This window comes from Triturus cristatus, chromosome 6 (genome assembly GCF_964204655.1).
Source record: "Triturus cristatus chromosome 6, aTriCri1.1, whole genome shotgun sequence".
NCBI lineage: Eukaryota > Metazoa > Chordata > Amphibia > Caudata > Salamandridae > Triturus > Triturus cristatus.
Window position 1 is genome coordinate 1,035,863,713 of NC_140589.1, and position 14,731 is coordinate 1,035,878,443.

Sequence of the window (14,731 nt, forward strand, 5' to 3'; positions counted from 1 at the left end):
GAGCCATGGTTAAAGTTAAATTAAAAAAAATATTTTCAATTGAAAGCACTGACTTCACCCTCATCCCACACCTGGGATCATGATGTCCTGCCACACATCTGGATTCAGGGGCTATGTATACTACATTGGGGCTGGTAGACCTTCAGCAGCCAGAAATGTGAAATCTCTGGGTGGGTGAAGCATTCCGCTCCGCAGGCTGAGTTCGCTGAGTTTTGCCCACTACACGCTCTGTTAGGAGTTCCGAAACACTCCACGAAATGACGCCAATCGGAGTTTTTTTCTCAAGTGGTTTGCTAATGGTAAGTTGGTGAGCACTTGCGAGAAAAAAATAACGCGCTAGAGCTCCTCCTGGTGAGATTTCTCATCACAGGCGGTCACGGCATGTTGTGACGGCTTGCGTTGAGAAATCTGCCATTTGCGTTGAGGAAGCTCCCGCTCGAGTAGAATGTCTACTCTACAGTAAGCAGCAGTTCCCTCTGGCGCGACACATAGTGCAGTTTGCGCTGATTTTACTGCACGGGACAAACTCCTGGTGCTAAAAATAAGTGCAAGCAGTGAGACTTAACAGACTCCGCTGCTGGCGGAACTCTGTGGAGCGCAGGGGAGTTTTTCAGCACCACCCTTGCCCGAACAGCAGGGCGAGTGTGGCTTGCTACTTTTTTTTTTAGTTTTTGTGAAGTTTACACTTTGTGAATCAGGTGAAGATTTCACTCACATGGCATCCTGGGATACTGCAGCAGTTTTTAGCGAACTAGGTTTGCTAGCAAAAGCTTCTGCTCTCACTAGCACGGTCTATCTTGGGCCTTCATGCTTGAACACCACAGATGCGAAGTCAGTTATTGCATTAATGCCGTCTGACACAGAACAGTGCCATGCCTGCTGTTTGTACCTTGCCTTTCTGCTATTTGGAGTCTAAACGCCGAGAATTCTTGAGTGATCTGCTTGGTAGCTTTTCAGTCTGTGAGGGCTGATTTTGTCAACTAACAGAAGAAGCTGATCGCATCTACACACAAGGCCTAGCTTTTAATAGAGGATTTCTAAAAAGTTTATTGATAGCCCTTAGTGCTTTCTTGAGCATGTTTAACTTTTCCCCCCATAAAACCTTTTGCTTCTTTTTGACATTAAGCATTAACGGTTACCCCATCTGACACTCAACTGCACGAGTTTGGCCCAAGGACATATGAGTGCCTTCCAATCGAACCACTGTATGTTACACATTTTATTTTTATGGAAGGCGAGATTAGGAAATTTGCCCAGGTTCACAGGATGTTGAGCCGAAGTCGGGGTTCAAACTAAGGGTGGGCGCAGTGCTCCGCTCCACCCGCGGAGTGTGCGTAGTGCTGCCTACTACGCGCTTCGCAAAGTAGGCGTAGCAGGGGCAGACTACGCACACGCCGCGGTGGAGCAGAGTTGCCCACCACCCGCCTCCCTCCCGCCCTCATTTTACAATTACTTAGAACCTTACATATACAGAAAATTACTTACCTGAGCTGCCGCGTCCCGGGGCTCCATCTTCCTGCTTCCTGGCTAGCTTCTTTCTCACGAATGCACGGGCGCCCGCACATGCGCATTCGTGAGGAAGAAGCTAGGCAGGAAGCAGGAAGATGGAGCCCCGGGACGCGGCAGCTCAGGTAAGTAATTTTCTTTATATGTAAGGTTTTAAGTCATTGTAAAATGAGGCCGGGAGGGAGGCGGGCGGCGCGTAGTGGGGCTACGCGAAGTGTGCGGGTGGGTGTAGATTTGCCCCCAATACGTAATGCTTCACGGAGCCTCACTACGCCCACTATGCCCAGGGCTGGTTCAAACCAGTTTTCCCAGTCCAAAATTTCACACTTATATTCTTCCATTTTTGTACGTATTTAGTGGTAATTCGTACATATAATTCTACATTTTTATGCTGCAGAATATTGTACCACTATTTCTTAATTCTTAGAACTGTATTAGTGCTTTTGGGGTTCTGTGTCCCTTTCCTCTTTAGACTCGAGTTCCTCTTGAGTCTGGTCCATACTGCTGGATGAAGCAGGGATACTTCAAGGAGGCACTTGACCTGATTTTGAGGCGATCGTCTGGCAAGGATTTTGTGAAAGCCTGGCTAAGGCATGTAGTAAAGTTTCTAAGCATTGCCCCATCGGTACCATGCCAAGCAATGCCTTACCAGGTTATTATTGTCGGTGTTTTTTATGAGCAACAGATTCACGTCATAGCATTAACATAACAATGAAAGAATGTGCATTTATTATTAATGATCGTTTTACCGCTGAGAAAGTTACAGTGACATTGAACTTTCTTTTTTTTACTTTTAATTGAATTTCAGCTAATTAACACACGTACTTTTTTCATCATTTCTCCCTAATTAAGGGCAGGTGAATTTATGAACCGTGCATAATGAAACAAAGCACTTTTGTAATGAATCTTGTGTGACACGTAGGATTAAAAAAAGAAGGAAGACGCAATTTGGTACTTAATAAATATTCAGATGTTTTGAGAAAATACGCCACAAAACCGGCGACTATCTTCAAAACGGAAATATCAAACTCAAATTTAATATTAAAAACACATCAAAAACAACTAATACTCCTGTATTGAGCTGAGTAGAATGACCAGCACACGCTGTACACTTTATTTGGAATGAACATAAAAAGGACAATAAGCAACTTTGTTTCTATTAAGAAAGTGAATGCTTGACTGAATCGACTGAGGGATTGCTTGAAGTAGTTCATAAATCATGTTGCTATTATCGCTACAGGCATCTGTACACACGAATCTAGTTTCTTACTTTTCCAGGCTCTCTGTGTGTACTCTGGCATCATGTACCTGTTAAAGTTTAACGGTGAAATTGTTGAGCATATATATATGTTTTAAGATGTTTCATCATTAGACAAGTTTCTGAGTGACTTCAAACCGAAGAAAGAGGCGGTGAGTGGAGTGATAAAAAATGAGGCAGTGGAAGAGGCGATTTGGATGAAAAGGGGGAGAATCAGATGTCAATGGTAGAACCAAGGCTACGGAAAGCATGGGATGGGAATGCCTGTCTCCATACTTATTATCACTATCAAAATCGTGTCTAATGAATAGTTTAAGAATGCCTTGAGACATTTTTACACTTTAAAAATTCAAAACAAAAAGTACAAAAATTGCAAATAAAGGCAATTGCAGCATAGTAAGGATTAACATTAGGGTGTGCTTACCTATTTACACACATTCACCGAAAATAGGCAGTGATGGAGAAAGCACATCGGTCCCAGGTTGCTTGTTTCCGGTTCAGGGAGGATCTGGTCCGGCAGTTGGGGCTGGACTGTTCCCATGGGGAGCAGGGTCAAGACACATTTGCAAATGGCTGGGTCCAAACTGGGGTGGCAATGTGAGCAAAAAAATGATGGAATAAACCAAACCTGTGACTGGGGGTGAATGCTTGATTTGTTCAGCATTTCGTCCATCATCTGTTCTTTTTGCCCATGGCATATGGGGGCAGTGCAAACACTCTTTAGGGGAGGATGGGTGTGTGGTCCGCCTCTTCAGTCTTCTCTGACGGCCTGGGGATCCCATTCACGAGGGCCAATATTTGCAAAAATGGGGAGGAGGCACGCAGCGCCCCTTAGAGAGCCTCAAGGAAGTCCTAGGGACCCCATACCCCCAGGGCTGATATCTTAGAAAAAGGGAAAAAGGTTGCATGCAGCAGCCTTCCTGCACCTAACCGAGGCCCCAGGGACCTCATCTCCTGGGGCCCTTTCAATTGAGGGCTGGGGGGGCATGCAGCCCCCCTCCCAGAGCCTCCTAAAGCCCCAGAGACCCATCCCCACAGCGAAAACTTTCAAAAAAGGAGAGAAGGCATGCACCCCCCACCCAGAGCCATTTTATGGCCTTAGAACCCCATCCTCGGTGCTGGCTTCATGACTGTGTCCTGGAAGCCCCAATTCCCAGGACATAATGTTTTTCCAGGAGCGTGGGCAGGGAAAGTGTAATGTGCTTCCACCCAGCAGGAGCAGAAGGCAATTATTAGCTTGGGATTGGCATTATGTATGGTAATAATACATTACTTTATGTTAAAAAAACTTCCTATTCACTGCAAAAAACAAAGTTTGAAATAATGTTATAATTAGATATGGTGCTAATATCTTACGTTGCATTAAAAAAACTTAGAAAGTCACTCAAAAAACCAAAGGTTAAATGGACTTTATAGTGACTTGAAAATATCAGGAAAAACATACTGTTTTAAACTAACAAAACCACTCAATTTAATGGTTATGGTTATCTCAATTAAATATAACGCATGCCCTAAGGCAACTATAAATCTTGCCCTATTCATTCACTGCTAATTACCCCACATATTACACCACTCATGATATGCGCTATGACACCATTGATAATATCACTGCAAGATTTGCAATGAAGTCATTGATCAGAAACTGCATGAGGAGGACACCAGTTATAGTTACCTTAGAGCACGAGGTATAGTTGCTTGACATAACTATATTCCTTTATTTTCTTGAGTGTGTATATATATATATATATTCATCCAAAAGCGTCCCACATTTGAAAGAGCACTCGAGAAAACAGGCAGACCCAGCCGTTACTTGCAGGATCTTTAATATATTTCAGCCGGCAGAATCCTCGGTAATGTTGTCAGCCCAACGCGTTTCGAAGCTTCTGCTTCTTGATCACGGGCAAGTGTGAGCTGCGTGAAAGTACACCTTGGGTCATTGGCTCTTTGTACTTCCTTCCGATAAATTCGTCTCCAAGTTCTCCTGGGACTTGTAGTGCCAATGAAGTTGTATCCACCAATAAAGTTCCGCATGTCACACACTTCAAAAATATAAAACCCAAATGGGTCCCAATTATTTCCGCTGGTTCTCTCAATGAACACCTGTTTCTCTGTATACGGATCGCCGTGTATCAGCAAACCACAGTCCATATTTAAATTTTATGGCGGTGCTCTTTCCCGACCTGGAATACTCTGATTTGTCCTACACCTAAACTTGAAGCCTCTGACACAGAAACACCTGATAACTTTAGATTTATCTTCCAATATAACAGACAAGAGGGGGCAGTAAGGAAAATACTTAACAGAAACTGGTACCTCATCAAACAGGACCCAATAATTGGTAAAAAAATCCCCAAAAGACCAACTATCACCTATAGACGAGGAGTATCTATGAAAGATATGTTGGTAGACAATGATCCGTGTAGGGTGGGAGTCAAGGGATCTTGGCTGTCACAACGACGGGGATTCCTCAAATGCAGGATCTGCAAGGCCTGTGAATATGGAATCTCCACAACTAACTATACCACACCCTTCGGGGGACCCAACAGGGAAATTACCAAATCATTGAACTGTAAATCTGACCATGTAATTTATGTTTTGGAATGTACATGCAAACTAAGTTACATAGGGAGTACCATTCTCCCTGGGCACAAGAGAATATTACAACACATTCGTGCCATCAAAAACCACGACCAGGCATATCCAGTGGCACGTAATTTCCAAGAAATCCATGAGGGTAACCCTAAGGATTTAAGTTACTTTCTCATTGACTCTGTCCCCAAAAACAAAAGAGGGGGTGACCGTGAAAAATCACTTAGAGTTTTGGAAATGTATTACATTCTCAATCTAGACAGCAAATATCCACATGGATTGAATAGCTCGGAGGAGCTCCACGCTAGCCTGTAAACATGTACACCAAGTTATGTAAAATCCCTGATACACACATTTTTACAAACATAACAACAGTTCTTTGATTTTCCTTACTGTAATGAGAATTTAATCTAATTCAAGTTTTGAAAGAGGATCCCTGGTTGACCTGCACCTCACTTTATTTTCAAGCCCTAGTAGCAAGTTACTATACATATATTTGTTAACATCATAGTTACTATGAAGCTACTAATATCTTTAAAACTGCTTTTTTTTCCTCTCTCGGGTCTCTTTTTTTATATATAATATTTTTATATTATTATACACATATTTTTACATATATTTAATCATCACTTGTCACTTTTTTAGAAGTTTGAAATTCAAGCACTTTTTAGCACAACAACACTAATATCTAAATAGATACCAACATTTTTTTTAAATAAAAATCAAATAATAAGTTGAAAATCACAAAAAAATAATAATTATTTCAATGTGACGAAACATATCGGGGATGATTCTACAATGGGCAATCTAATCTGTCCCCCTTTTTTCTATTCTTTTTAGTCTTTCGAGTCTGTGATCATCAAACGTAGAGAACCGTGGCTCCCAATATGCTATCACAATTAGTCAACAGGGGTCATGGTAGACAAAATGAATTGTAATATTGAATTTTAAATTGTGATGTATTTTATAATCTTACACTCGGATTTCTTTGCATTTACGTATTTATACTATATATTTATTCATACATTTATATGTTTTTATACATGTCTATATGTCTATATATATGAGGTATTTATATAAGATTTTATCTCTACATGTGTACATATTTATATATATTTATATATTTATTCTGAAGATTTTAATCTTTCTAAACATGACACGATGAACATAAGATTGCGCATTCTGATATTTAAATCGTTATTATAATCTCTATACTAACTCGAAAGAACTGATACGTTAAAGACTCGGACAATGATGAAATTAACTGACTGTGAGTAAAGTTTCAAATGTTTCATTTGTGAAAAAAACTGTTGAAACTCATTTAGCCCTACCCCGTTTAAAAGTGCAACACAACTGGTGGTTCAGCGTCATGTGATCAAGTCCCCCAGCAGGGACGAAATGCGTAATGGCTGCTACTCTGTGGATGTAACCTAAGGACATTAAAAAACTTCGATCTTTAAGGATTGTGGTCCGTGCTCTTTTTCCGTGGCTGGTGGCAGAATCGCGGAGTGTAAGAGTGCTTGCAAATATATATATATATATGTGCATATGTGTGCAGGTAGAGAGAGGTAGAGGGGTAGAGGTGTAGAGGTAGAGAGGTAGAGGTGTAGAGAGGTAGAGAGTAGTGGAGAGAGAGAGTGGTAGAGAGAGGTAGAGAGTAGAGAGTGAGTAGCAGAGAGTGTAGCAGAGAGTGAGTAGTAGAGAGTAGTAGAGTGAGTAGTAGAGAGTGAGTAGTAGAGAGTAGTAGAGAGTGAGTAGTAGAGAGTGAGTAGCAGAGAGAGAGTAGTAGACAGAGTAGTAGACAGAGAGTAGTAGATTGTAGAGAGAGTGAGTAGTAGAGAGTAGTAGAGAGTGAGTAGTAGAGAGTTGTACAGAGTGAGTAGAAGAGAGAGAGTAGTAGAGAGAGAGTAGTAGAGAGTGAGTAGTAGAGTGAGTAGTAGAGAGAGAGTAGTAGAGAGAGAGAGTAGTAGAAAGTGAGTAGTAGAGAGTAGTAGAGAGTGAGTAGTAGGGAGTTGTAGAGAGTGAGTAGTAGAGAGAGAGTAGTAGAGAGTGAGTAGTAGAGTGAGTAGTAGAGAGAGAGTAGTAGAGTGAGTAGTAGAGAGTAGTAGAGAGAGAGTAGTAGAGAGTGAGTAGTAGAGAGTGAGTAGTAGCGAGTTGTAGAGAGTGAGTAGTAGAGAGTGAGTAGTAGAGAGTGAGTAGTAGAGAGAGAGTGAGTAGTAGAGTGAGTAGTAGAGAGAGAGTAGTAGAGTGAGTAGTAGAGAGTGAGTAGTAGAGAATGAGTTGTAGAGAGTAGTAGAGTAGTAGAGAGTGAGTAGTAGAGAGTAGTGGAGTAGTAGAGAGTGAGTAGTAGATAGTAGTAGAGAATGAGTAGTAGAGAGTTGTAGAGTAGTAGAGAGTGAGTAGTAGAGAGTAGTAGAGTATTAGAGCGTGAGTAGTAGAGAGTAGTGGAGTAGTAGAGAGTGAGTAGTAGAGAGTGAGTGGTAGTGAGTAGTAGAGTGAGTAGTAGAGTGAGTAGTAGAGTGAGTAGTAGAGAGCAAGTAGTAGAGAGTGTGTAGTAGAGAGTGAGTAGTAGAGAGAGTAGTAGAGTAGTAGATAGTGAATAGTAGAGTGAGTAGTAGTGAGTAGTAGAGTGAGTAGTAGAGAGTAGTTGAGAGCGAGTAGTGGAGAGTGAGTAGTAGAGAGTGAGTAGTACAGAGTGAGTAGTAGAGAGTGAGTAGAGAGAGTAGTAGAGAGTGAGTCTCACGCAGACCAAGGATCGGTAAAATGGCTGCTACGGTAGCGGGACAAGGCAATTTGGTATGATCAGATCGCTACGCTGCTCGTAAGGGGGCTGCCGTTCCCAACAGGACTACACTACCTCGGGACTGCGAGGACCAGGGTGCTCGGAGGCCATCTCACCTGGTTCCTCTTCCCGACTCCTCCCCCTGCACCTACTTGACGCCTCGCGGCCCCCGCTCTGCGGGGGCCGCTCGCAGGCTTAGTCTCTGCTGTTACTCGCCTGGGCTTCTTTCACCATTTCTTGTTGGCTGCAGATCAGGACGCTACGCTGCTCGTAAGGGGGCCGCCGTTCCCAAAAGGACTACACTACCTCGGGACTGCGAGGACCAGGGTGCTCGGAGGCCATCTCACCTGGTTCCTCTTCCCGACTCCTCCTTATCCGGCGTTCCCCTTCAACAGAGCGGCTCCGCCCACACGCGCCTGCAGGACGCACGCGGGACGTAGGCCGGGGCGAAGACCGGGCAAAGAGCGGGCCGTTTGAGGCCGTTCGAGTATGGCCGAGGCAGGCGTAGGCCCCATACTTGCATGCTCGCATCTTCCCGGAGGCTTCCCGTACGGACTATGTCTGCCAGAGAAACCAGGAGTAAAACAGCGCTGGCAGCGGGAGCTGCCACCGGCACCCTGGATATGTACTTTGCAAAGGCTGGTTCCTCCCCTGTGTATGCGCCCGAATCCATGGTACTCACTCAGGGGGTCGAACCTGGCTCCCGAGAGCCAATTATTTTGACTACATTGGCCGCTGACTGTGACACCTCAGCTCCTACAGAGCATAGTATTCTATCTCTCCCACCACCCAGACCTCACCCTGCTCAAGCTATTCTAAAAGCTAGTATCCCTGACCAGCTTCTCCCTCTGGATAGAAAGCAACCATCTAAACTGCTAAGTCAGGGCGATCGGGAAGGTGCAATTCCGAAGAGGAAAAGAAGGGCACAAATTATAGGGGGGCGCAAGATAAAGATTGCAAAGCCTAACCCAAGGAATGTAGTCAATGAATTGGGAGTAGTTGGCACAGGGACCGATCCAATAGACACATTTGACCATATATCCCATAGCCAGAATGTTCTACCAAGAGAAGCTGGCCTCTCTCTCTCGGATGTAAACTCCATGTTAAAGAAATCGCTCACTCCCCTAGTAGATCGCCTGGTAGAACTAGAAACATCTTTAATGAACCTCCAAAAGGGAATTGATTCACTCCTAGAGGCTTCTAGATTAGCTAGTCAACATGTAAATCCCACGCCAGTACCTTTAGCTAAGGAAGGCTGTCCCACACACAAGCCCCCCCAAATACACCACTCCGGGTCATCTATCCCGCACGTATCCAAACCCTTGATTCCATCTTGTACTGCTAACTCTAGCCCCCTAAGGGTGTCAGGGGAACCTATAGCAAGGATAGAAGGCAATGGCAATAGAGCTAGGCCATTCAATTTACCTCCGGAGGCTGTCCCCTACACAGCCATTCTAACTGGCATTCCTGAACTCAAACCATCTGTCAAGGAACCAGTGGAGGCCTTAAGAAATAAGGTAATTCACTGGCTCTCTTTAAATAGACCCCTCCCTCAGGGTATTTACAGCAAGGTCCTTATGGTGAGGAGAGTTCCATGGATAGGCAATACCAAAAAAACCATCCAGGGAGACTGTGTACTTATCAACTTTAGGGACCCTCGCACAGTTTCTCACATATGTAGTTGGCCCTATTATACCCAGGGGTCCTCTATCCAACCCCTTCCACTCTCATTCTTTTATCCACCTATTCTGCTAGATCAGGACGAGGAACGATGGGAATTAGTTCGCAGGAGAAGGAGCAGAGGAGCCCAAGGGGTAAGAAGCGAGCACCTTCCTACGAGTCTCCTACGTTTTGATTATCCCCCCACCCACATTAGGTTCAGCATTTTAGATATGGTGGATTGACCATGTGTTACGGGGGGTGATGGTGACCTGATCCAAAACAAGCCCAATACATCTCCCATTCAACTAGATACCTCCACTGAGAAGGAACAAGGCGATTATAGTCAATCGAACACAGATGGACGCTCTGGGACTATTAGTCCTACATCTAATCTGGCCACGGTCAGGTGCTCCCATGAATACAATTTTGTTCCCACTCCTCCGTTAAGGTCAAATTTTGGTCCGGTCTCCCATTCAATTGCACACCCTGTGACGGGCCGGCCCCCTCTTCTCAAGATTCTATCTTGGAATGTTGCGGGTTTAGCCACTAAATTGAATAATCCGACTTGGAGCTCTTTTATCGAGGACAAGGATATTTGTCTGTTGCAAGAGACCTGGGCAAGGGAAGACATTATCCACACGGGTTTTGCAGCATTCTCCACCCATGCAACCTGGGGGGGGGAAAGGGCGCCCCTCAGGCGGTCTAGTAACATGGGTGGCTACTGACCTGGGTTGTAGGGCTTTTATCTTCCCGACAAACACAGAAGACATTCTAGCTGTCATGCTGGAATGGCCCAATTTCCAAAGCCTCCTATTGTTAAACATCTACTCAAGGCCAGTTAATATCACACAGGAGTCGCCCACAATTGCGAAGCTTGTGTCGGTCCTCAATGAAATTCCTGAGGGCACTCCATTTATAATTGGAGGTGACCTAAACTGCCAATATGAGCCCCTCACAGGTATACTGGAGGGACTGACTTTGGAGGAAGACCTTTTGTGGGCCATACCGCCCTCACAGGCCCCGGCCCCACGAATGTGCTCCCCCTTGGCCCTACAAATTAATTCTTTGTGTTTGAAATTTGGTCTCCGGGCCTGTAACGGAAGGTTCAAATCTGACATTCCCTCCAGATGCACTTTTAATCGAGTGGGTAGCGAATCGCGACTAGACTATGTTCTGGTTCCCCTGAGCTCATGGCCCTATATTGGAGACTTTAGGGTCATAGCCAGGGATGATAGCGATCATAATGCCCTTGAATTAGATTATGCTCACCCTGGGTTGGAGTCAAGGGATAAACAAAGGGTGCTCCCTGAGGACAGCCTGGCTCTTACAAACAACAGGCATAGAGTAAAATGGGAGCAATTAGTTTCACACTCTGGGAAGTTGCCTAAACTATATGCGCAGGTAATCCCCATATTCGAAAAGCTTCAGGTACTCGAGATGCAAGATATCAGCCGGGATGCATTCATTCAATTGGGCCAGATCCATGACGATCTGGTGAAATCCCTCTCTGAATGTTTAACTAAGAGCATAGTCAGGCCCAACAGAAAAATTGCCGGTCCTCACTGGTATAATAACGCCTGTTGGAAGGCAAAAACTGATCTCTTGCTTTCAATTAAAGAGAGAAAGGGCAAGGAGGAAATCAGGGCGAGAAGAGTAGTATATAAGTCCTTGATTACTAATGCCAAAATTGAATGGGAGCATGATAAATGGGTAAGACTCGCCACTTTTTTGGCTACAGGGGATTCACGTAAATTCTGGTGTTGTGTTAATACAGGCACGGAGGAGCTGGTCTCTGCCACACAACCTAATATATCACCTAAGGTGTGGCAGGATCATTTCCAGTCTCTATATAAATTACCGCAGGATGACCTAGCAAGTTCCATGCAGATGTCTTGCTTACCTGCGACTGGGGAGCCGCTCACAGGGGGGGAGGTTCGAGCGGCTGTAGTCGGTCTGGCTTCTGGAAAGGCACCGGGCCTGGATGGCATGCCTGGTGATTTATTTAAGCAGGAACCGGATGTCTGGGCGCCTTACTTCACGATCCTTTTTAACGCCATCCTGGATGGCATGGCTATACCAGGTACTTGGCTGGGCGCAGAGATTGTTCCAATTTTTAAAAAGGGCTCCCCTCTGCTCCCAGCCAACTACAGACCTATTAGCCTTATCGATGTGCCACAAAAGATCTTTGGCAGACTTATTTTAAATCGCCTCCACGATTGGATCGAGGAGAATGCGATCATGAGCCCATACCAGGCAAGGTTCCAAAGGGGTATCTCCACCACTGATCAAGTCTTCCGCTTAAATCTTATCTACTGGAAGACGGTGCTATTTGAAGGCGGCAGTTTATACACGGTTTTCGTGGACCTACGTGCCGCCTTTGATTTAGTCCCCAGGGACAAATTATGGGCTGTTTTATTGGAACTCCAGGTTCCTGCGGACATCTTAATAATCCTGAGGAGACTGCATCAGGGAAACTTTGCCAGGGTGAGATGTGGCAAAGGGGGCTTTCTTTCGGATGCCATCCCCGTTGACAGGGGGGTGAGGCAGGGATGTGTTCTTGCACCTACCCTTTTCTGCCTCTTTGTCAACGGGGTCATAAACCACCTTAATAGGCTAAGTAACACCGACGCCCCCAAGCTCGACGGCAGCAGGGTCTCCGCCATTATGTTTGCGGATGATACCCTGCTGCTTTCCAAATCCCCTATGGGCTTGAAGCGGGTCCTGGATGGGTTTACGCGTTTTTGTGGGGATCGCGGATTGGAGATCAACGCTGCAAAAACCAAGTATATGATCTTCAACCCGCCCCCCAAGACTCGCGCATCTCCCCATGTAGGGACCTCAAAACTGGAGCGGGTTTACACCTTCGAATGTTTGGGGGTAGTAATTAACCAGTCCATGTCCTGGGAGCCCCATAAAACCAAGGCAAATATGAAACTTTCTCAGCTGGTGGGGGGTATTGCGAGGATGACGAAAGGACTATCCTACAGGCCATTTGCGCCCCGTCTGCAGATCTATAAAACTCAGGCTAGAGCATCAGTGACCTATGGAGCCGAACTATGGGGCCACACGCCAGGGCAGAAGTTGCAGATTACCGAGAACAATTTCCTTAGGAAACTGGCAGCTCTACCAACCAGCACTCCACTCTTGCCACTTAGACTGGATCTAGGCCTAAGACCGATATCAGAGGTTTTGGGTCTCAAACCCTTAACCTTCTGGTGTAAAATATGGTCTTCCCCGGACCTCCTGAAATATAGAGCTGAGCTGATGGAGATCTTGCGTCTATGCAAAAGCATTCAAATCCCATGGCTCAGCTACATCAAGCGCATTTGCGAGGCCATGGGTAGACCAGAACTGTGGCTTGATCCGGCATCTGCTTGTTCAAGGGTCTCTCTAAAACTCATCTCGAAGGTTTATTACGAATACAACTTGCGTATTGCCATCTCGAGCCCACGAGAGGGCGCTCAAATAGCCTACTTCTTGGGTTTTAAAGATTTTTAAGATCTGGAGCCCATATTTGATGATATGGGCCCCCCACTGACTAGGAAACTCTACATGCAATGGCGTTTTAACACACTACCCCTTAGGGCATATTCAGCTATGTGGGCACATTCAAATCACACAGCCCAATGCCCCACTTGCGCGCAACCCTGTGAATCAGACATGCATGTTATATTCTTTTGCCCGGCCTATCATAGACCAAGGAATTATTGGCTTCGCCCTCTCCTTAGAAACTTGGGTTTTAGGCAGCATGTCCCAGCTTTTAGAGTATTGAAAACAGACCTTTCAGCTCCAACTGTATTTGCAGTTGCAAAATTTTTAACTTCAATGTGGATTATCCGTACGCTTTGTCTTAAGTCTTCTTAACTGAATGATCTACTGTGATGATTTTAGTCTATTTCTTTATGTTTTTTATCAATTGACTCATCATGGAACTTTTTATTCTGTATAATTATTGCTGTGTTACTTGTATTCTTTTATGGTCCTGGTGACCGAAATAAAGATAATTGATGATGATGATGATGAGTGAGTAGTAGAGAGTGAGTGGTAGCGAGAAGTAGAGAGTAGTAGAGTGAGTAGTAGAGAGTAGTAGAGTAGTAGAGAGTGAGTAGTAGAGAGTAGTAGAGAGTGAGTAGTGGAGAGAGTAGTAGAGAGTAGTAGATTAGTAGAGAGTGAGTAGTAGAGAGTAGTGGAGAGTGAGTAGTAGAGAGTAGTAGAGAGTGAGTAGTGAAGAGTGAGTAGTAGAGAGTAGTAGAGAGAGAGTAGTAGAGAGTAGTGAAGAGTGAGTAGTAGAGAGTATTAGAGAGTGAGTAGTAGAGAGAGAGTAGTAGAGAGTGAGTGGTACAGAGTAGTAGAGAGTAGTAGAGTGAGTAGTAGAGAGTAGTAGAGAGTGAATAGAAGAGTGAGTAGTAGATAGTAGAGAGTGAGTAGTAGAGATTAGTAGCGAGTGAGTAGTAGAGAGTGAGTAGTAGAGAGAGAGTATTAGAGAGTAGTAGAGAGTGAGTAGTAGAGAGTGAGTAGTAGAGAGTAGTAGAGAGTGAGTAGTAGAGAGAAAGTAGTAGAGAGTAGTAGAGAGTGAGTAGTAAAGTAGTAGAGAGTAGTCAGTCAGTCTGTGTCAGTCAGTCAGTGTCAGTCAGTCAGTCAGTGTCAGTTAGTCGGTGTCAGTCAGGGTCAGTCAGTCAGTGTCAGTCAGTGTCAGTCAGTGTCAATCAGTCAGTGTCAGTCAGTCAGTGTCAGTCAGTCAGTGTCAGTCAGTCAGTGTCAGATAGAGCAGCTCTGCTGACCTGGTTCTCTGGCTCTAAAGCAGCTCTGCTGACTTGGTTCTCTGGCTCTAAAGCAGCTCTGCTGACCTGGTTCTCTCCCTCTAAAGCAGCTCTGCTGACCTTGTTTCTCTGGCTCTACAGCAGGTCTGCTGACCTGGTTCTCTGGCTCTAGAG

The 14,731-nt window shown here is 44.9% G+C and overlaps 1 protein-coding gene across 3 annotated transcripts in view; it reads right to left on the reverse strand.

Moving 5' to 3' along the window:
• The window catches only part of LOC146820952 (enoyl-[acyl-carrier-protein] reductase, mitochondrial-like), a 686,021-nt gene that overhangs the window by 145,426 nt on the left and 525,864 nt on the right, over positions 1-14,731 (reverse strand). The gene's annotated exons all lie outside the window — the stretch shown is intronic.